This window comes from Marmota marmota, unplaced genomic scaffold, assembly GCF_001458135.2.
Source record: "Marmota marmota marmota unplaced genomic scaffold, marMar, whole genome shotgun sequence".
NCBI classification, from domain to species: Eukaryota; Metazoa; Chordata; class Mammalia; order Rodentia; family Sciuridae; genus Marmota; species Marmota marmota.
Window position 1 is genome coordinate 4,362,818 of NW_025999949.1, and position 22,456 is coordinate 4,385,273.

A 22,456-nucleotide genomic window follows, 5' to 3' on the forward strand; every position below is an offset into this window, starting at 1 on the left:
GAGGCATCTGTGGCCAAGAAAAGACCAGGTGTGTTGGCCAAGTTCTGCCTCAGCCTGGACAGCACTCTGCCACAGAATGCCACCTCCTTATCCATTTGGTGACTAGAAATCAACCTTGGGAGACTTTTTCTCAACATTTCTTAAATTCACAACTTTATTTCTTCTAGCCTCTTCCCCATCTCTCTGGACTCTGCTTTCTGGCTCCTCAAGAACCTTGTCCAGAAGAAGCTTCCTTTATAGCCTATCAATTTCTCTAGCCACTGGCTTCCCCCTTTATAGGTCAGGACATGCTCAAAACCCCATGCCTTCAGAGTGGGAGCTTGGAAGGGGCTCCTCCTAGCCTGTTCCCTGTAGCTGCCACCTGTCCTTTCTTTCTAGCCAGCCTTCTGGAAAGACATGCATGCTTGTTATCTCTGCTTATTTCCTATTTGAACTTCAGCTTAATCCAACCTGTTTCCCACCTCTTCCCTCAGAAATTTCTCACTCCAAGGTCATCGGTTTGCCAAGTCCAATTCCTGTGGAGCGTTTTCCAACCTTGCCACACTTGTCCTTTCTGTGTGTTTGTTTCTGCTAATTTTTCCTCCTTTCTGAGGTTTTCTCCTTCTTGACCCTTGAAGTATGGAGAATATATAATTTATCATCTAAACTGGGTCACTGTTTAAAATGAAAAAGGGCACTAATTAATAATTATGCCAGGCTCACTGTCATAAACCAAGACTCTCCCAGGCGTACTCAGACATGAGGTCACCCTCCCCCAATTGTCCTTTCTCTTCGTTGACTGCTCATCTTCAGTCTCCTTTATGGGGTCCTCTTCTTTCCGCTACTTATTCCTGCTGCAGGCCCTGTGCTCTCATGCTACCCCACCTCCCTGCATGAGCTTACCCACCCATGGCTTCCATCCCCATCCCTCAGGGACAATCTTGATTTCTATACTCCATATGTGAATTCAATTGTGACCAGAGTCTCTATCTAGATACCTGGAAGAAACTCCCAATCTACAACTAAAACCAAACTCATTCTCTTCAACCCCAGCTATGCTGTCTTCCTGTTGGAGAATGATGAGTGGAGAAGGTGGAAGAAGTGGTGGCTAAGATGATGACTTCCGGAGATAAGATTGCCTGCATGCACGGCCCAGCTTATCTACACACTAGCCAAGCATACTAAGTCATTATTTAGGGCTTACCTCATGGATAGGATTAAATGAGGCAATAAGGACCACAGCAGATATTTGTAGGGCACTACTAAGTGGTCCACAGGTATTATTTCATAATCCTCCCAATAGCCCACTGAGGTAGGTGCCATCATTACACACCTTATTTTACAGATGAGCATCCAGAGGCACAGAAAGGGTCAGAGGGAAATTAAGGTTCAAAATCAGAAGTGTGGCCAGAGACATCCTCTGCAGCATCTCAGTGTTCTGTGTGTGTGCAAAGTGCTGAGACCAATGTTCAGCGAAGAATACAAGCTCAGTAAATCATTTCCTCCATTCCCCGAGCCGGCCAAAGCCAGTCGCCCTCATTCTTCCCCACTCTGCCTCCATCAAGTCCTTTCACTGTATCTTAGGCTGCCAGGTGTTTTCCCAGAGTTTACCTATTTAATTATTATATAATCCCAGCTCTGTGTCTAAGATGTCTTAATTTTGACAGACCAACTGCCTGATGTGAGTGGAAAGACCCAGATCTCTGTCTCTGGTTTGAAGCTTTTCTTTTCCAACCTCCACTCTGCTGGCTTTCTTAGAATCTTACTTCCCAACCATGAAAACAAGCCCCAGCCTGCCTGCTGGAGGGTGAGAGATGAGCCATCCAGTGAAGGTCACCGTGACCAGCCAGTGTCTAGCCAACCTAGCAACTGATCACAAGTGAGCCTGGCCACAAAGCCCAGCCCAGCTGCAACTGCTGATCTGCATGAAGGTGAGCTAAATAAATGGTTGCTATTTTCAGCCACCAAATTTTAGGATGGTTTGTTACACAGCAGAAGCTAACCGATAATGCTTAAGTATTATACTAGCCAGCTTGGATTGCCACCACAAAATGCTACACTGAGTGTGTTTGAGCCACACCCTGAGTGACTGAAACAACAAAAATTTATTATGTTACAGATCTAGAACCTAGAAATTCAAGATCAAGGTGTGAGGGCTCTCTGCATGGCCTGTGGACACTCATCTTCTCACTGCATCCACAAGTGGCCCTTTCTCTGTGCACATGCAGAGAGGGATAGCTCTTTGTTGTCCTTTCCTCTTTTTATAAGGACAACGGCCTTATTGAATTATGAACCTATCCTGTGATGTCATTTAACCTTAATTACTTCCCTTTTTTTAAACATTTATTTTTCCATAGATGGACACAATACCTTTATTTTATTTATTTTTATGTGGTGCTGAGGTTTGAACACAGTGCCTCACGTGTGCTAGGCAAGCGCTCTACCATTGAGCCACAGCCCTAGCCCCTTAATTATCTTCTTAAAGGCCCTCTGGCTTCGCATGCATAAGACCTTGGCTTCTATCCCCAGTAACACACACACACACACACACACATACACAACGTTGTTAGGACAGGAGGGATGTATGAATCTTTCTAGGATGAGAAGAAAGAGCAGAAAGCAAGGAGGTTTTATAATGATGGAACTTGCTTTGAAGGAGGCAGAGGAAGAGATAACAATAACCATGGCCAGCATTTGCTGTGACCAGGCCTGTGCCATACTCTGTGTGGTTCATCTCATTTAATCCTTTTGCCAACTCCATGTGGTAAACTCCAGGTACAGTTTTACAACAGGGACACATTCTGAGAAACATGTCAATAGGTGATAATGTCACTGTATAGACATTATGGAGTGTACTTAAACTAATAAAGGTGGCTGCAATGTCACTGAACCATATAATCTTGTGAGACCACATATGTCATTTGCTCTTGACCAAGAAATGATGCTATATGGCACGTGACTGCATTTACCATTTCACTGATGAGGAAACTGAGGCACTGAGAGGTAAAGAAATCTGCCCAAGGGCTGAGAATGTAGCTTAGTGGTAGAGCACTTGCCTAGCATGCCTGAGGCCTTGAATTCAACCCAATAGCACCACAAAAAAGAAAAGAAACTGATTAAGATCACACGGTCAGTAAGTGACAGAAATGGGATTTGAACTTTGGCAACATACGGCTGGGGAGATTTGGCCTGGATTTTGGCCTGCTTCTAAAATTAATGGGAAAGTGGAGGAGGGCGGGTAATGCAATCAACACAGAGCAAGAAGTGGATGAAGATTGTATGCTCTCCATGGCCTTGATTTTTTTTCCCCCCCAGAAGTAGGACACTAGGGGCTTAGCAGTAGACCTGGGTTTGGGAGGGAACATGGGCAAAGTGATGAAGACCCAAAAAAGCAAGTGATGGAAGGCAATGAGACCCAGTCCAATACACATAGTGTCCCATGGAGAGCTGTGCACACATGGGACTGAATTCACAGCAGTGCCATTCCCATGCAGTGCGGGAGGGACAGGGGAAGGGAGGAGATGTGTGACGGAGGCTGCACAGACGTGTGCCGAAGAGGTGCCATGGAAAAATGGAAGCCAAGGTCATGGGTGTTGGTGAGAGTTGATGGCTGCATTGGGAAGCACGGGAGGGCTGAGCCCCACTCCACAGCTCTGAGACTGTGTTCTGTGGTCATCACCCCCAATGATGATCCCTGAGTGCACCAAGGTTGAGGAGCTCCGAATCTAGCCTAGCATGAAGTTTCAGTGGCGTTAAGGAGATGGGAGGGGGACAGCTGGGAGACCGTGAGGGGGTCATGGCGAGACTTGATGAAGGGAAAAATGGAGGTACAAGGGCTGGCAGAGGTGAAGGGAGGCTCCGGGCTGTGCTGTCCTGCTGGGCAGGCTAGAAAAGGCTTAATATGGGCAGGGAGGTTTTTATATCCACTTCTCCCACTTCTCGTATTTCTGCTGCCAAACTGAAGGGGCTTGTGTCAGACATTCCCTTTATTTTTGGAGTTGAGTCCTCTGAATGGCTGAACTCAGGGAGTCCTCAGGAGCTGCTTGGATGGAATTTTCATTCCGTGTGACCAGCACAGCCAGGAAGACCCACCCCAGAGCTGCGATCAGGATTGGATTATCTGTAGGATCTGGGTTATCTTCCATGGTTGAGAAACTCTTCAGGGTATAGGGGGAAATGGGATAGGATAGGGTTAGGTTTATGAAACCAGCATTTATTGAGCTCTTAATATGTGTCACAAACTATCTGAGCAAGAGAGTAATGTGATCTTACACATGGTATTTCCCAAAGCACATTCTCTGGGATATTAAAAGTATACCACTGAGGGAGGGGAAGAATTCCAAGTAAAAATAAGTCTGAGAAACACTGGATTAGAAACATTGGATTTATTCACTGAAGGACTTTTCAGGGTCAATATGCTTCTAAACTCTCCAAGAGATAGTTGAATATACAAGTCTTGCCTCAGTATTTAAGAGGGATTCCTTTCAGGACCCCCAAGGATACCAAAATCTGTGAATGTTCAGTTCCTTAATATGAAACAGTATATATGCATATAACCTATGTACATCTCCATCTCTAGGTTACCTATAATAGCTAATATAATGTAAATGCTATGTAAGTAGTTCTTGTTCTATATTTAGGGAATAATGACAAGGAAAAAAAATGTCTGTTTGTTTAGTACAGATGAAAAATTTTTTCAAATACTTTCTATCTGGTTGATCAAGTAGTATTTGTACCCCCCGTGGATGCAGAGGGCCGACCGTGCCCCTTGGGCATGCTGTACCACAGGTCTCTGGTTCTGGACAAACCCCGAGAAAGGAGTGGACCACAGAAAGTGCTTTGAGAAATGTAACTGGGTGGCAAAGAGCCCAGGTTTGAGGTCACAAGACATGACTGGAGCACTAGTTCTCCACCAAATAGCTGTGTGACCTGGGGCAAGCTGCTATGACCATGGCATATCTGTAAAGTCGACCTAGAGAACAGTGTCTCCTGGGTGCCTGGTTGTTGTCAGGATTACATAATGCCTGAGGGGCACTGGGGGACATGTCGGCACCAAGAAACCCCCATTAAAAGCCTGGGCTGGGGGGCTGGAGTTGTTGCTCAGTGGTTAGAGCACTTGCCTAGCATGTGGGAGGCACTGGGTTCGATCCTCAGCACCACATTAAAAATAAAAATAATAATAATAATAATAATAATAATAAATAAATAAAATAAAGATATTTAAAAAATAAAAAAGCCCGGGCTGGGAAATGCCTGTGTGTCTGCTCTAATGGTCTAGGACATGTTGGTCACAACTTCTGTCCTCACCTGCAAAGACTTTCAAAGCCTGGGACCCCACCAGGAAGGAACGGGGAGGCAGGGGTGGGGGAGGGGCACTCCCCTGCTCCTTGCGAAGTGGAGAAGGAGGCTCCAGGAATCTCTGGTGGTGGCGGTTCTTGGAGAGGTTGGTGGTGGCCGGCCAGCCATCCCGCCCCGGCCCTGGTGCTCCAGGATCCTGACATTGTGAGTGGGCACACAGGAAACCTCCCCAGGCTAGGCGGGCCCTGAGCAGCTGCCGGACTTGGCCCCGGTCCCGGTGTTGCCTTCCCGGAGGTGGACGATTCTAGGAAGAGGCTCCCAGAAAAGCTCCCAGCGGCTGCCTCTGGCTGACGTCAGCGCCTCTGGACAGCGCCACCGGGTCTGGGGGGTTTCTGCGGCAGTGGTGACTGGGGAAAAGCGTGCCTCTCTCCCGCGGGATCTGTGCCATTTCTCTGGGGTGTGGAGAAGTGGGGACAGATGGCGGTGCTCCAGGGAGAGGTCCAAGCCCAGGGTCACTGAATAGGGGCCATACCTACCTTGGGGTCAGGGGCAGCGTCCGAGAGCCCACCTCTCCCTTCCAAGCCCTGGAATCTAGTCCCTATGACTTCATGGCATGGAAGAGGGACAGAATGGGCTGTGTGCCTGGCAGTGCCTGCTACACCTGCATTTAGCCTCCCTCAGTCTCCTGACAGCCTGGGAGGGAGAAGAAGATGTCCACCATCTGTCCCATAGTACTGTGATCCCAAGGTTCAACACAAAAGTCACAAGCATCCAGCCTGAGAGCAACCAGAATTTGAACCCACATTTGCTCAATGCCAAAGCTCTAATTAGAAGGGAAGCGCAGACTCCTGGCTTAAATGTCTTGCTACATCCTGGCATATTGGGTTAAAGAAAAAATCCATATCTCTGATTGAAGGAATAATACTCTTGCTTTTTGCTTTCTTAAAAAAAAATATTGCAGAGCCCTGGGATGCTGAGTTCTGTTGGCCGCCTGTGCCCAGGGCCTAATGGCTTTTCCAGGACTGCTGCATCACCGCCAGCAGACAATTCAGACAGGCCACCCTCCCCTCTTGGCCTCTGGGCTGGCCCCCCTCTGCGCAGCACCTCCTGGTCTCTTTCTCTAGCCAGGGTGGGGCCTCCCAGGGCTCATGGCCTTGGGCCCAGGGCTCGCCTCCTTCCCTGGCAGCTGCCAGAAGTCTCCACATTTTCTGGCCTAGTAAAACCCTTTTTTGTCTGCCCAAGGGAGAGTTGTGATTGGCTTCAGCTGGGATGACCTCATTCTCTCTAGAATTTGGGGATGTTCCCATTTTCCACAGCTCCACCTTCATCCAAGGAGTTCCCTTCTGGCCATCTTGCCTTTAATGGCCACCCCGTGTGGGTTGACCCAAGCTTAGGAATTCCCCATTTACACTCAGGAAGGCAAGTGTGTGCTGTGACTCTTGTTCTCTCCCACCCAGTGCTCCTGGGACATGTTTCCTCAGCCTCATCTGTCTCTCTCCACTGATCTCTGCCCTCTCTCTAGGACTCTAGGGAAACTACATTATTTAAAACAATCACAATCACCTTTGAGCTAGCCCTTCTTTCTCACTATCTCATTTAATCTTCAAATAACCCCATGATATAATAAGAGTTGTTATCAGTTTTCAGATGAAGAAATAAAGACTTGGGTGCTAGCATGGTGGTGCATGCCTGTAATCCCAGCAGCTCTGGAGGCTGAGGTAGAAGGATTGAAAGTTCAAAGCCAGCCTCAGAAACTTAGCAAGGCCCTGAGCAACTTAGCAAGACCCTCTCTCTAAATATAATATTTTAAAAAGGGCTGGGGATGTGAATCAGTGGTTAATTGCCTTGGGTTCAATTCCTGGTACGAAGGAGGAGGAGGAGGAGACACCTGTCCCATTTAGAAGAGTTCTGACTGTGCCTTTTAAGTGAAATAAATAAGAAAGAATAGAGAGGGACATCTCTAGAGTCCTAATAACTGTGCAGCACTTTGTAAAACTGTTTGCCTTGTGTATGTGATTCCTGCCAGTCTCTGTGACCTCTGCAGTTCCCCCCTCCCCACCACAGAAAAGCAGTATAGGATGTCAGTAGAGATTAGACTGAGGAAGTCCTCCAAAGCACTGGGCTCCATCCTCCACAGTATCCATGAGATATATGTGTCCTATCCGAGAGAGCCAGGTGGCCAGAAAGGAGACAAGGCACGTTTTGGTCAAGAGCCTAGGCCCAGAGGTCGAAATGCCTGTGTTTTAAATGTTGCCCCTGCCCTTAACAACAACAACAACAAAGTTCAAGTAGCAAACTCTAGTACCTGTGGTTATGGTCTTATTTGGAAATAGGATCTTTACAAAGGTAATCAAGTTAAACGGAAGTCTAGGGGGCCCTAATTTAATATGGCAGGAAGCTAGCAGAGAGATCAGGTGGTGGGTCTACAAGTGAAGGAGTGCTAAGGATTGCCAGCAAATCACCAGCACTAGGAAAGAGGCAGGGACAGGCTTTCCCGTCACAGGCCCTGGCTCACATCTTGATCTTGTACTTCTATGCACCAGAATTGTAAAACAATAAATTTCTGGTGTTCTAAGCCACTCAATCTGTGGCACTTCATTTTGGCAGCCCAGAAAATTAATACACTCGGTAAGTTCTTAAACTCATTGCACTTCTGCTTTCCCATGTGCAAAATGGGGATGATTTTACTAACCTCATTCATGAAATTAATCCATCCCTGTGATAATTCCAGGTAGAGTACATTGGGGTAGGGGGAGGGGTGTGACTCTCAGAGCTTGAAGCAGCTCATAGCAAAGGTCTCCTCCTCCCTGCAGTACTTTAATTCTGTGACTCCAAATATACCATCTGATGAGCTCTGGTGCCTCAGTTGCCCTCCCTCCTTTTCTGCCTGTCCCAACTGAAAAGACCCCAGCATGGCTGTCAGTTACTATTGCCCAGTGTTTCACAGGGAAGGGAGGATGGGGCCGGCAGCCTTCCTGGGACATGTATGGACCTAGACCCTGAGCCCCACTTTGTAGCTTACAATACACAAATGTGCAGGAATGCTGGGTTAGCTCTTCCAGATACTCAAAATGATTTTTAAGTCAAAGAAATGCATCCTTATTTTAGTAACCAGACTCATAAAGCTGCCCCTCATTGTCACCTGGCTCAGAACTGAGCTCCAAGGACTTATTTTGAACATCTCTGTTTGCTTGGAATAAAGGAAGACATTAAATCCTTTTATCTCACCACTCCTAAAGTTGAAAATGGAAAAAACTATTGTCAGTTAAATGTGTATTATTTATTGTAGCCAATCCACTCTGGTCTGTCACATTAGAAAAGTCATGTGTGTGAGCCACAACCCCAGCACCCCCCACACACACATCTTTTTTGTGTATATTTTATTTAGAGACAGGGTCTTACTGAGTTGCTTAGTGCCTTGCTAAATTGCTGAGGCTGGCTTTGAACTCACAATCCTCCTGACCCAGCCTCCTCAGTCACTGGGATTACAGGTGTTGACACCATGGCAGTCATGTGTGTTTTTAATACATGATACAAATACTTCCAAGTTCATTGCAGGCCCATTATAATCAATGTGATACGTTTAATTTGCCAGGGCTAGAAAATAATTGTACTCTTTTGAATAGTTGCAGAGATTTATAGTGAATGTGGCTTTGATTTTATGGTATATGCTTGTCTTTATTGATGATTAATTTGTTCAGGAATCATCACTTTAGCATACTTGTTTTGGGGAGTTTTTCTACTTTCCTATATTCCTTCTTCCTCTTTGCTTCTTGTATTGTTAATTTTGTATTTTAACAACTTCTACCACAACTAACATCTTTTTGTTTTAGTTGTAAAAAGTGACAATTTTTTTTTTAATTTTGGAAAAAAATAGCAGAGTATTTAAAAAAATGAAATAATATTTCCCAGAATCAAGGCTTTTAGAGTATTTCATTTTTGTCTTTTTTTCTAAACCTGAGCATAAGGAAGGTTTAGGGCACAGGGAAGGTATAAGAGGAGCAGGTGTTTGTGGGCAGAGTGGGACATGTCCAGGCTGGTGTGGGGAAGTGGCGGGGCACTTCCAGGCTGGCAGGAGCTGACTCTGCAGAAGGTGCTTAATAAGGAGAAAGCACAGATACTATACTTGAGGCCCTTAACAGTGACAGCTGTAATAAGCACTCTAAGATTGTTAGCCATTGTTTTTGTTATCAGGGAAAGCAAGCAGGATTTGGAGAGGTGGAGAGCTTGGGGAAGCTGACTGAACTTCCAGTGAGTTCAGTTCAATGAAGCAAGTGTTTACCACACACCTGTGGGCCAGGCACTGTGTGTGGCCTCTTGGTGGTGGAGACTCAGCACCCCCCCTCCCATCAAACAGAGGACAGGCTGGTGGGGTTGTAACAATAACAAGCAAGTGCCATTGAGCGATGTGTAGGATACCCAAGGCTCACAGAGGAAGTCACTGGCCAAAACCACAGATAGTCAGTGGGAGCAGGTAGTCCAGCTGAGATTCAGCTGTGAGCAGGGATTGGCCAGTGGGTGGAGGAGGGGAAGGGGGAGGAAAGAAGGTGTTTCAGGCCAAAGGAAGAACATTCCAACCAAGTAGAATGAGAGTCCTGTCCCTTTATTCCACTACCAGTCAGCTGGGTGTGTCGGGGAGGGAGTGGGGACTAATCTTAACTGGCTTTATCAGAGGGCACTGGGGAGTCCCCAAAAGGAAGGGAGTGTCACCAACTAATCTGTGCTTTCAAAGAATCACCATAAAGAGGGGACCTGGCTAGAGGAGACAGATGGTGACATTAGGTGAGAGACTTAAAGCAGCCTCACCTAAGGAGGTGGCAGTGAGAATAGGGACAAGGGGACAGAAACCAGAATTTCTTAAAAGTGGAAGCGACAGGAGCCAGTCTTTGTCCTCAGGGGTCTCAGGTTCACATTGAGTTTATTTCCGAGTGGAAGGTGTGCGTGGGTGCTGATTGGGGTGTGGGGAGCCCAAGAGACTGGCTGGGCCTGGCTATGGGGGGAGGGGCCATGGAGGCTCCTGCTGGGGTGTTAGTGGGAGCCTGGGACAAGTTGGGTCCTGGATGATATCAGGTGTGGGAGCCTTCTTGGAGCCCTGAAAGGGAGGAGACCACAGAAGGGAGATGCAGCATAGAGCATGGCTGCAGCTACGGGGCAGGGATGGGGGCGAGGGAGTGGGAGCCAGGCAGGTGGGAGTACTGGCCTGGGCCCAAGGGGGAAGCAGAGCAGTGGGTGGGAAGCTTGGCTGGTGGAGGGAAGGGATCCTTCATGACCCAGGGATTAGGGCAGTGTCCCTGTGGAGGCAGGGCCACCAGAACCGGAGCAATTAGGCAGCCAAGTGGATGAGGTAATAATGTGGCTCTCCTGCTGCCTGAGTGCCTGCTGCAGCCCAGAAGCCGGGAGATTGGCAGGGATCATCAGGTCACTTCACCCTCCACATCACCACCACCAGCATCACGGCTCCCCATGTGGTGCAAAGGGGTTGAGAGACTTGCCCTGGTCATAAGCCATGTGAAGCCTTTCACTCACCATGTCTTGAGACCCAACTTGGAGAATTAGGGATAAACACTGAAGACAGGAATGTGGTGACGAGTTCAGGACAAAGCTAGCATTTTCCCACGATTTCCTGTTATTATCAAGTGCCAGACACAGAGGCAGGCCCCAGAGACTCTGTGGATAACAAAATGTGCAATTCCTGCTCATATAGACCTCAGGTGCCCAGAGGACACTGACCTGAAATAAGAAAGAAGCAAATAAAAATATAACATAAATCACAGGGAGAGCTAAGAAGGAGAATAGGCTTCATGCTATGAAGCCCCCAGCCTGCCCTAAGGCCCAGGCCACAAAACAGCAAGACTCTGGTGGCTGGGGGCCTGGGTTCTACAGCTAGCTTTGCTGTCATAGTGGCACCTCCAGGGTTTCTTTTCTGGAAAGAAGAGAGGCAGTAGTAGCTTTCAGACTTCATCTCAGCTGAGGAATCTTTATCAAATGGAATCTTGAGCAGAAACTAAGATTAACATGCCCACAAACAAAGCCAGCTGCTCTAATTGTGGGCAAACTGCCCCCCCTATGCCATGGTCTTTCTTTCCTTCCCTGCTCAGTAGCCCCAGAGGAGCCTCACAGAATCCCCTGAGCTCTGTGGAGCACAGCTATAAAACCACGGTGTTGTAGCAAAACTTGACATTAAGTGAGCACTTACTAAGAGCTATATTTGTTACATTACCTCATTTAATTTTCTCAACAACCCTTTGACATCATTTTACCAGTGAGGAAGCCGAGGCTTATAGGGATTGATAATGTAAAGAGCTGCTTAGAACTTCTTATTGGAATAAAAATGAAGTTACTGCCCATGATCTGGCCCCTGCTCACCTGTCCAGCCTCATCCTTCCCACTCCCTGCCCCACACATGGCACACATCCTTCCCACTCCCCCCAACTATAGCACACCATGTTTCTTTGAGTCATAGACACCCATCTCTCACCCCAGCCTCAGTGCATGCTTTTCTATTCTTCTCCCAGAGTCTTAGTTACCTATTACTGCTACAAGAATTACCACAAATTCAGTGGCTTACGGCAACACAAATTTATCCTCTTATAGTCTGAGGGTGAGAAGCCTCAACTGGGTCATCTGTGTTCCTTGTGGAGGTTCTAGAGAACACATTTCCTTGGCTTTTCCAGTTTCTCCATCCAGACATCCTTGGCTCGTGACTCCCTTCCAGCAATGACACACTCTGCTCTCTGCTTCCATTGCCACATCTTCTCTGACTCTGACTCTCCTGCCTCTTCCTCATAAGGACCCCTGTGACTATACCAGGCGATCCAAGATAATTTCTCATTTTTCAGATTTTTTTTTTAGCACTAGAAATTGAACCTAGAGGTACTTTTCCACTGAGCTACATCCCCAGACTTTTTGAGGCACAGTCTCATTGAATCATGGAGGCTAGCCTTGAACTTGTGATTCTCCTGCCTCAGCCTCCTGAGTTGCTGGGATTATAAGCATGAGCTATGGCACTTGGCCTGAGATCCTTCATTTAGTGACATTCTTTTTTTGCCATGTAAAGCAACACAGTCATAGACTGTGTTAGAACAGGAATCCAAATGTGGACATTCTTAGCAGGCACGATTTAGCCTGTCACTCCCCTCTTGTAACTCTGCTCATCCTTCTGATCTGAGTTTAAAGGTCCAGGAAGTCAACCCTGACCTCCCTAGGAGCAACCTCTTATGGGTTCTCACAGCATCATGTCACAGCCTCAGTCGTCAGGATGGTTATCCCATTAAAGCCAGGTCTCTGATTAAACTTCCCCAGTGTGGGGGCCACTGGGTTTTCCATTTGTATTTTCAGAGTCTGAATCAGAGTCTAAGGCTCAATTTGCTAAATAACTGGATGAATAAATGAATGAAGTTGCCTGAGGTCACAGCAGCTAGTGGCTGAGGTGGGATTTGAACTTGGGCAATGAGTTTAGAGTCTGTCCCTCTTAGCTATCCATTAAAAGTCCTGGTAAGTAAACTCAGACTCAGGGGACACCTTTCTCTTCTGCAACATCTCTGCAGGTAGGTTTCTGGCTGGCCTACAGTTGAACACCTCCACGGCCAATAATCCTGTGATTCAGCCAGGCACAGTAGCTCCGGGGCTAATCCCAGCTCCCCTGGAGATGGAAGCAAGAGGTTCATAAGTTTGAGGCCAGTCTGTGTAATTTAGTGAGATCTTGTAGCAAAATTAAAAAATGAAGAAAAGGTCTGGGGATGCAGCTCAGTGTGGTTCAATCCCCAGTGCAATCAATCCTGAGATTTAGAACACCATTCACGGGTGGGGTTGGTGGGCTGAGGGTCTTCCTGGCAACGCTGACCAGGTGGGGTTGGGAAGGTGGGCGAGGGGGCTGGAGAGGCAGCAGAGGGAGAGGTGGAGGCGGAGCCCATCCGGAGAGCCGGTGGCACCCACAGAGAGGAAGAGAACTCCAAGGGCAGCCCTTGGGCACACCCACGGGGGGAAGGCGATGCCAGCAAGGAAACGAGCTGTCAGAAACCCGGAGACGTGGGAAAGTGCAATGTCATGGAAACCAGGGGAGGGAGCTGGTCCATCCTCCGGGAAGAGGCGGCCCAGGGCTGCGGGGTGGAGCCCGGGGTGGGAGGGCCACCTGTCCTGCCTGGAAGGCCAGGTGTTGACCCTCAGCCGGGCCATTTCAGTAGACTGCCAGGGAGCTGGAGGGCGATCTGGAGGCTGAGTGGGCGCCACAAGGATCAGGAGGAAATGCAGTGAGACCACACATTTCCGGATCTGGCAGGGAAATAAGAGGATGGTTGCTGGGAGGGGGCCGGGCAGCGAAGACACGGGAGACGCGCGTGGGTTTGCAGGCGCCTGGGAAGAGCCTGGGAGGAAGCAGCGGAGAATCGAGAAGGAGGGCACGTCGTGGGCGTGCACCCAGCTGGGTGGGAGAGTCTGATGATGAGTCAGCGCTCAGCAAACCCAGCGGGTGAGAGAAGGGGAGGCGGCGCCGGCTGCGTGGCTAGGGCCGGGATCTGGGCTTCATCCCTCCAAGTTCACGCTGGGGTTGCTCTGGAGAGGAGGAACGATCGTGGAGGAGGCTCAAGCCACTAAACACAGAACCGCAGCACAGCCTCCGGCCTCCCGCTCCTTGCAATAGGCTAAGTGCTCTCTGGGATCTGGGAGACCTCGGAGAACTCTGCCCTGGGCTTGGAGCCCAGAGTGAAGCCACCAGGGAGGGACTCGATGGGGGAGGGTAGCTCAGCTTCTGCCTCTCTTCCCTACAAGGTTCCTTCCCTCTCCAAGGACTGTTATTACTTCATTTTGAAGATGTGAGTCCACTTTGTGCTTTGGACCCCTTTGGCAGGCTCATGGAACCTGTGGACCTTTTCTCAGATTAAATGCATAAAATAAAATACCTAGGTTTGCCATATATATGGGAGTTTTGCTTGCATTTTCCCGATTGAATCCACGGGTTCTACCACTTAGCTCCATCCCCAGACCTCTTCATTTTTTTTTTTTTTTTTTATTTTGAGACAGGGTCTCACTAAGTTGCTGAGGCTGGCCTTGAAGTTGCTATCCTCCTGCTTCAGCCTCCCAAGTCTCTTAGAGATTACAGGTGTGAGCCACCAAGCCAGGCCAGTGTATACCTCTTTACAAAGTGTTAAAGACCTAGCCAGGGTCCATTTCAAAGTGGTGATGAGCATAAACAGCATTTGGAGATATGTGAAAAACTCTAATGTGATGTAAAAATGTCAGTGATTTCTGGAGACAAAGTCACAGGTTCCCGTTCCAACTGTGGTTGCTGCTGACTGTCACAATGAAAAGAATGCTCAGTTTGGTGGACCTTACTGAAAATAAAGATGTACCTTCTGCCCATCTGAGTTCTTGGATCCCTTGATTTATATCTGTGACCTTTAAACAGTCACAGACTTTCTCAGCAACAGCCAAAGTCGAAGCACCTTCAGGTGACATCACAAAGGCCAGACAAGACAATAAGTTAGTGCCATAGCAAAGGCTCATTGGGGATTGGGGTGGGGGTGGGGACAGCATTGCTTAAATCTAGGGACAGCAAGCCTGGTACAATCTTCACATTTTTAAGAGATTCCAGAAATACCAATTCTTACATAAACTCTCCTAGTCTTCAAATGTTAGCAAAAACATTCATATCTTAAAGGGTACTTTGGGGGCCAAGCATAACCCATCTGCAGCCTGGAGATAGGGGGTTTTGGTTCCCTGCTCTGTGGGGTCCTTGGTGTGGTCCAGACATCATCTTCCAGGCCAATCGTCCTCTAGGAGAGGCCTGTTGGGCCATCCGGAACCCATGGCTCCAGTCTAAAAACATACTAGGCAACAGCTCCAATCTGCAGTAAATCACCACACGAAACCTACAATTGTCTGCTTTGCCACCTCACGCCCCGCTCTGCCCCACCCCCCACAGACTGTGTCCACATGCATTGCTCCATGGAAGGGAGCCGGATCCAGCCAGAAACCCTGAGTTTCAGTCTCAGTTTTGCCACTTATCGGTCACCAATCTCTCTCCACCCACCTAGGGTCAAATCCACAAAGTGAGATTAAGGGATCATTGGCACAGTCTAAGTTGCAGGATGCTGTTCAAATGCGAGAAGTTCTGGTTATTTCCAGTCTCCTTTGTTCTCTGTTCCACTCAACTGGGTCCCCAAGAGCTTAGGGTGTAGGGCATGAGGAAAAGAAAACATGTTTGTCCCCAGATGTTGCATAATGGACAATATCTGCTAAATGCCCCAAGCAAGAGGGAAAGGCAATTGTCTGACTCATTCCAAACGTGGTCACCTTGGAAGGGTCCAAGGATGGGCAGTTACCTCCAGCATTTTTCTGGCAGCCCCGAGATCTGATAGTGAAAATTGGGAAGGGGAAGCAGAAGAAGCCACAGGCCTCCGAGACAGAGCTGCTTTCATTTGGTACACATTGTTTGGCTCAATTCCTGCGGGTTTCATTCTTATTTTCAGATGCAAACTGATGCTCTGAGCTGTTCCCGGGTGGGGGAGCGGGTTGTTAAGGGAGCTGGGAAATGAGACTGCAGACGAATCCTGCCACCACGTTGTCACATCCCAGCCTTTATTTATAAAAAGAAGGTCCTGTGGCTCCATGGGAGTTTTGCTTGCATTTTCCTGGTAAGTGCTTTGCCCCACCCTAGATGAGCTGGGGTATGGCAGGCACTGTGACCCTGGGTGGTGGCCACTGATTGGGCTGTCTGGAACTGGGTGGGAGAGCCCCACCCTGGATGGGCTAATGCTTGAGAATGAATTAGGGTTCTGGGGAAGTGGAAGCCACAGAACAAGCCATACTGGGGGCACAGAGGAAAAACAGGAGTCATTGTTGGAAATGGAACTTGCCAGAGTCACCGACATAGACCTAGCTAGCCCCTTATGTGGCTTTGAGACCTTGAGCAGATCTAATAAATTGATACCAAAAACGTGTTTAAAGTATCTTAAATGATCAATAAATGATAGCTCTTTTTCCAGAACATCCCTGAAGTCCATAACAAAGCCCATGGGGCCATCTCTGCAAATTCTGGGAGACACTTGAACTCTTTGGCACCTGGTGAACCTCTACTTCTCTATTATGATCAGCTCAAATGACACCTCTGCTGTAAAGCCCCTTTTCCATGCCACTGTTTAGTGATGGCTTTTTGCTAAGGTGGATACTGAACACTTGACCTCTGTCCATACAGGGCAGACGTGGGTTTTGTAGGGCATGACACCAATTTAAGAGGCCTTCTTTACGAATAAAACTGTCTGACTTTCATAGAGTTTGCAAAACAAAAATGACTTCACGAGCGCACAGTTAGGTCCTTGGAAGGAACAGGAGCAAGTGAGGGGTCTGGATGCTTATGCTTTGCCAACTTCATAGTAAACCCATCTCTGGTCTCAAGTAACTTGCTCCAAATTCTCCTCTTGATGTCTGCACTACATTGGCCTTCCCCGCTACTGATGGGTTGAAATTGTGGGGCTCCAATTCAGGGCTTCCCTGTGAAAACAAAGCTCTGTAATCACTAATTGCTCATCTGCCACTACTGTAGTCTCAGCTTCTTTTAGGCTCAATAACAGGTGTCATTCATCTTTACAAGTGAGCCTATAGCAGGTGCTCAGTAAACATATGTGGAGTGACTCCGTATGCTCTCTTTCACTGTGGTGTGCCCTTGATCTGCACCAGCTTTCCCATTTCATGCTCCTGCTCCTGGACTCCTGCCTTAGCTGAATGCTTGGGGAAAGTTTTCAGGGTGCAAAAGAGAAAGAAAAAGGAAACCCTCTTATGGGACTTATGTGAGGCTGCAGAAAAGAATAGGCAATTCATACATTCAGCAATTTACTGGGTGCATTCTAAGTACAATTGTGCGTGTCCTGAGAAACGCATCATTAGCCAGTTTCCTTGTTGTGCAAACATCATGGAGTGCACTTAACAAACCCAGATGACATGGGCCAGTCACTCAGCATGGCCTCTTGATGCAATCAAGTGACATGGTTAAAAAAAAAGTTGCATGAGGCCGCTATGGCCACAGCACAACATACTGTTTTACAAGAAATGTTTTGTTTTGTTTTTTGAGAGAGAGAGAGAGAGAGAGAGAGAGAGAGAGAGAGAGAGAATTATTTATTTATTTATTTATTTTAGTTTTCAGCGGACACAACATCTTTGTTTGTATGTGGTGCTGAGGATCGAACCCGGGCCTCAGGCATGCCAGGCGAGCACGCTACCACTTGAGCCACATCCCCAGCCCCAAGAAATGTTTTTAATAAGTAAGAATGCACTTGAAAATAACAATAAAAAGTATAATATAGAGGGCCAGGCCTGTTGGTGCATACCTGTAATCCCAGTGGCTCAAGAGGCTGAGGCAGGAGAATCCCAAGTTCAAGGTCAGCCTCAGCAACTCAGCAAGGCCCTAAGCAACTCAGCGAGGCCCTGTCTCTAAATAAAATACAAAAAAAGGGCTGGGGATGTGACTCTGTGGTTAAGTACTCCCAGGTTCAATCCTTGGTACCAAAAAAATAAAATATAGTATAGTAAATAAACCAGTAACAAGATTGTTTATTATCAAGTACCATGTAGTGTAGACAACTACATGTGGTATACTTTCATATGACTTGCAGCGTAGTGGATTTATTTAACCAAGTATCACCATGAGCATGAATAACATGTTGCACTAGGTTACAATGTCACTACTCGATAGGAATTTTTCAGCTCCATTATAATCTTATGGGACTACTGTTGTATACGTGGACTGTTGTTGACCAAAACATTGTTATGACTATACTAGGAACCAGAAGAGAATAAAACAGACTAATATCCCTGTCCCAAGGAGGCTGTACACTATAGAGGGGAAATAGACGGTAACAAAATAATCTCATCGCCTGACAGGTAGTGGTGATATATGTTATGGAGAAAAATAAGTCAGGGAAGGAGGACCAGGTCTTTGGGTAAAGTGGGGCTCATGGAGAAAGGGATGTTTGAGCAAAGTCTTGAAGAAGACCAGGGTGTGATCCATGTGGCTGTCTAGGGAAGGCCTTCCAGGGAGAGGAACCTCAAGTCCAAAGGCCCCGTGGCAGGAGTGTTCCCCATGAGTGGAGGGAAGAGCAAGGTCACCTATTGTGATTGAAGAGAGAGGGTCAGCCAAGTGACAGGGGCCAGATGATACAGGATCTGTGAGCCATTGTGGCAAATTTGGACTTCACTCAGAGATTCGAACTGAGCCATTAGAGAGTGGAGAGCAAAGTGACCCAATCCAACTTTCATTTTAAAAGGATCCCTCTGACTGCCAAGTTGAGAATAAATTATAGAGGGCAAGAGTAGAACTGGAAAGAACAGTTTCAAACTATGTGAAGAATCCAGACGGGAGAAGATTTCAACATGGACAAGGTTAGTAGCTATGGTGGAGTGAGGAGTGCCATATCTCCAGGTGATTTTGAAGATAAAGATCATGGGAAGTGGAATGTGAGGGAAAGAATGGAGTAAGAATGGCTTTGAGGATTCTGGCCTAAGTCAGAAAAACAGGAATGCCCAGGGGAGAAGATTTAGTGGGGAGGGTGAGGATTTTGAGTATGACATGTTAAGCTTGAGAAATTTCTTGAGGTCAAGTAAGCATCTGGGTCATGAGACTGGGCTTCTGGAGAGAGGCTGAGTCTGGAGAAATAAAGGTGGGAGTCTTCCATCCCTGGGGGTATTCAAGGCAGAGAATGAGATCAGCTCCAAGGCTTGTAGACTGAAAAGAGGCAAGGACTGACCTCCGTGGTTGGCCAGAGGTGGGAGAGATGGAACAGAGAAGGAGCAGCCATCGAAGTGAAAGGGAGAGTGGGGGGTGTGGCATAGTGTCCTGGTAGCTGGGAAAGCCAGTGTGTCCAGGAAGAGGACATGATTAGGGTCAGCTGCTGATGATGGGTCAGGAAAGCTGAGAGAAGAGTTCTCAACAGCAAGAAGGCCTTGATGACCTTGTCAGTAGAAATTTCTATGGATTAATGTGGGTGTGTGTCTGGTTGGAGTGGGTTGAAGCAGAGGAAAGGAGTTCAAGGTAGAAGGACAGACAATTCTTCTGCAGAGTTTTGCCACATAGGCACAAAGAAGGGGACAAGAGTTGGTGAGGTAAGCAAGGTCAAGAGATTTCTTTTCTTTTCTTCCTTTTTTTTTTTTTTGTACCAGAGATTGAACCCAGAGTTGCTTAACTTCTAAGCTACATCCCAGCCCTTTTTTGTTTTATTTAAAGACAGGGTCTGGCTAAGTTGCCTAGGGCTTCACTAAATTGCTGAGGCTGCCTTTGAACTCATGATCCTCCTGCCTCAGCCTCCTAACTGCTGGGATTACAGGCAGCCAGCAAGAGAAGGTTTCTGGTGAGGGAGAAATACTCCATGTTGAATGATTCCATAGAGAGACACTGATGACACAGGAGAGAGACAAGAGATAGGCCGGGGTGACTGGCTTGAATGAGTGAGTGGGTCTGGGATGTAGAACACAGGAAAGAGGGTGAGGCCTTGCAAAGGGTGTTGATGGTGTAGTAAGAGACTGACAAGAGCCAAGTTGTGGCTTCTAAACAGGGTGAGAGGTGAAGCCATGAGGTATTGGGAGGGATACTAAAAAGAAGAGATGAGTTCAAGGATCGTGGGTCTTGGTGGCACAATAAAATTTTGGGATTGGAGCAGGCTGCTAGTTGGCCCCCAAATCATTTTTTTCCCCTTCTTCTGTAAGAATTTTTCTGAGTACCTTTGTGCCCAGGTAAAAACCATATTTCCCAGACTCTCTTGTAACTGGGTGTAGCCATGTGACTAAGTTCAAGCAGTGGGACCTAACAAAAGTGAAGTCTGCAAGTTCCACACCACTGGCATAAAGGGAATTTGTTTACCCTGCACCTGCAGCCTGCTCCCCTCCTAGAATGTCCACATGCCCGTGGTCAGGCTGCGGCCACTGATGCAACACCCTGGGCAGGGTTTCTTGGCTTTTTCATGGACCCCTTTGGTTGTCTCTTCAAGTCTATGGCCCCTCTCAGAATATGGTTCTTAAGTTCATGGAGCAAAACCATAAGATTACATAGGAAAACAACCATGGTGAAATATCAAAATATTAAAGAATCATAAATTTTAAATTTAATAAAATATTAAAGAATTATGATCTAATCATATATATTTCCTTATTGATGCATTAAAGGACAATCTAGCCACAGATCTGATAACTACCCAACTTTCAAAGTAATGGTGAACAAGATTTCACAATATCTGCAAAATCTAAAGGTGATAAGAAAATAACTGATATCTGTGGGAGCCGGGATCACAGGTACTACCCACATTCCTGTGTGTGACCTGCTGTCTTATAAAGATCATGCCAAATTTTAGGTAATCTTGATGGGAATTTTTCCTATGCAGGTGTAGTGAGCCCCTGAGTTCTGGCCAGACCTGTTCCAGACATCTTTGCAGGTGGAAGAACCACAGGGTGGAAGAAAACGGTATTCCAGAATAACCACGCTAGGCAGCAGCTAGCCACCCTGCTGCCCAGCACCAGACTGTATGAGAGAGAATTAAAATCAGACCTTTTCACACTATTGTCGTGGGGGTCTTCTTGTCACCGCAGCTTGTCGGGTACTCTAGCACCCTAACAGAGGGGAACAGAGAGGCGGATGGTGGTGATCCGCGATTGCCTCGCCCCCAACCAACGCCACCGCAGAGACAGCAGAGAGCCTCTGCACTCCCCAGCCTGGACACCCAAGGCGAGCCGGTCCCTTTCTGTTCCCCCAGCGCCTCCCAACGCCCGCGTGCGCCTCCCCCGCCCGCCCCGTCGGGGCGTCAGCGAGGTCCACCTGTTTCCTGTGCTTGGCCCTGACAGGCCCGGGCCCTGGCCTCGCTGGCGTCATTACTGGCTGACAAAGGCACAGCTGCCGCTCCCCGCTCTCACCCTCCGGTCCGGACACACCCAGCCGACCCGCGGCCGCAGAGGACTGGGGTGGTTGGGGTGTGGCGCTGGCAGGAGCCGCAGGACTCCGCGAGCTGGAGTCCACGGCGCAGCCGGGAGCAGCAGAAAGGCCCTCTAGAAGATCAAGGACAGAGAGGAGAGGGCACAGCCAACTCGGCCTGGGCCCCAGCCGGGAGAGCATGGAAATCTCAATCAGTGTGCAGTGGGGCAGCAGAGCGGGGCGGGCAGGGGGTGGGGGGAAGGGGGGACAATGACACTGCGAGATGCTATTGTACCAGAGAAGGTGCTGTTTTCCACCCGAGGCCTCCTTGAGTATGAGTTCGGTTCCACCCTCTTTGCAACCGTGCGAACTGCATGCTCAAGTGTGGAGAGCTTGAGTCGCCTGCCCAAGGTCACACAGCCAGGGCTAATAAGAGTTCAAACCTCCTTTTAATTACAAGGACTGAAGCTAAACGTGAGGTGCCTCTTTCCTCTCCCCACCCCCTTGGAAAGAGGAGGTCCAGCCTCACTTTAGGGAGTCCTCACAGCACAGTCTCCTCCTCTGGTTAAATGTGTACCTTTGGCAGAAAGGGCAAGGTTAGAATCGCCAGGGAAACCAACCTCCCTTCCCAGGTAGCAGGGTGGGTGGGGGGTGACAACTGTGATTTCTCCCTGTAGGATGGTGATAAAGGTGGCCTGGTGGCCTCTACTGGCCTTCAAGCAGGACTGGCCAATCTGTTTATCCTGGTGGAGATTTCTAATGCACAGACAATCATGGGTCTGGCTGGACCAAGCTCTGTCCTGACAAAAGTTCAGAGGGTGGGTTGGGGGTTGGTTCCAAAAGCCCAGGGAAGGAAAGGAGACATATTTTGTTGAAAGCCCTTGACTGCTTGGGAAGGGTACAGATAGGAAGGCAATACTGGACAGTGGAAAGAGCATGCACTGTAGGGTCAGACAGATCCAACACGTCTCAGATGTGTGGCCTTTCATAAGTCACATTTTTTTGTCTATACAGGACAGCCATATTCCTGAAGCATCAGCTGTCTGCTGGATGTCATGAGATCGTAGCCTCTACATGATAGACCTCCCTATTTACTCTCCTTGTGCTCTGAGTGAAGAGTCAGGATGGCTCATGGCAACTTGGATCCTGAGAAATGGACCAAGGCTCAGGGGGAGGAGGACAAGCAGTACCAAGTCAACCTGGAATGGGGCTCCTGGCTCCTTACATGTAGACCTGCCTAGAGTCCCAGCCCCGGAGGCTCCTACTTCCAGGGCCAGATCTGCTCTAACCAGA

General features: G+C 48.0%; 1 long non-coding RNA gene across 1 annotated transcript; it reads left to right on the forward strand.

Annotated features, from left to right (window-relative positions):
• Window positions 1-18,444: 18,444 nt before the first annotated feature.
• On the forward strand, window positions 18,445-20,815 carry LOC125616488. The gene is made up of 3 exons (XR_007347119.1): window positions 18,445-18,648; window positions 20,425-20,550; window positions 20,640-20,815. It is a non-coding gene; the product is annotated as an uncharacterized LOC125616488 (long non-coding RNA).
• The last annotated feature ends 1,641 nt before the right edge of the window (window positions 20,816-22,456 follow it).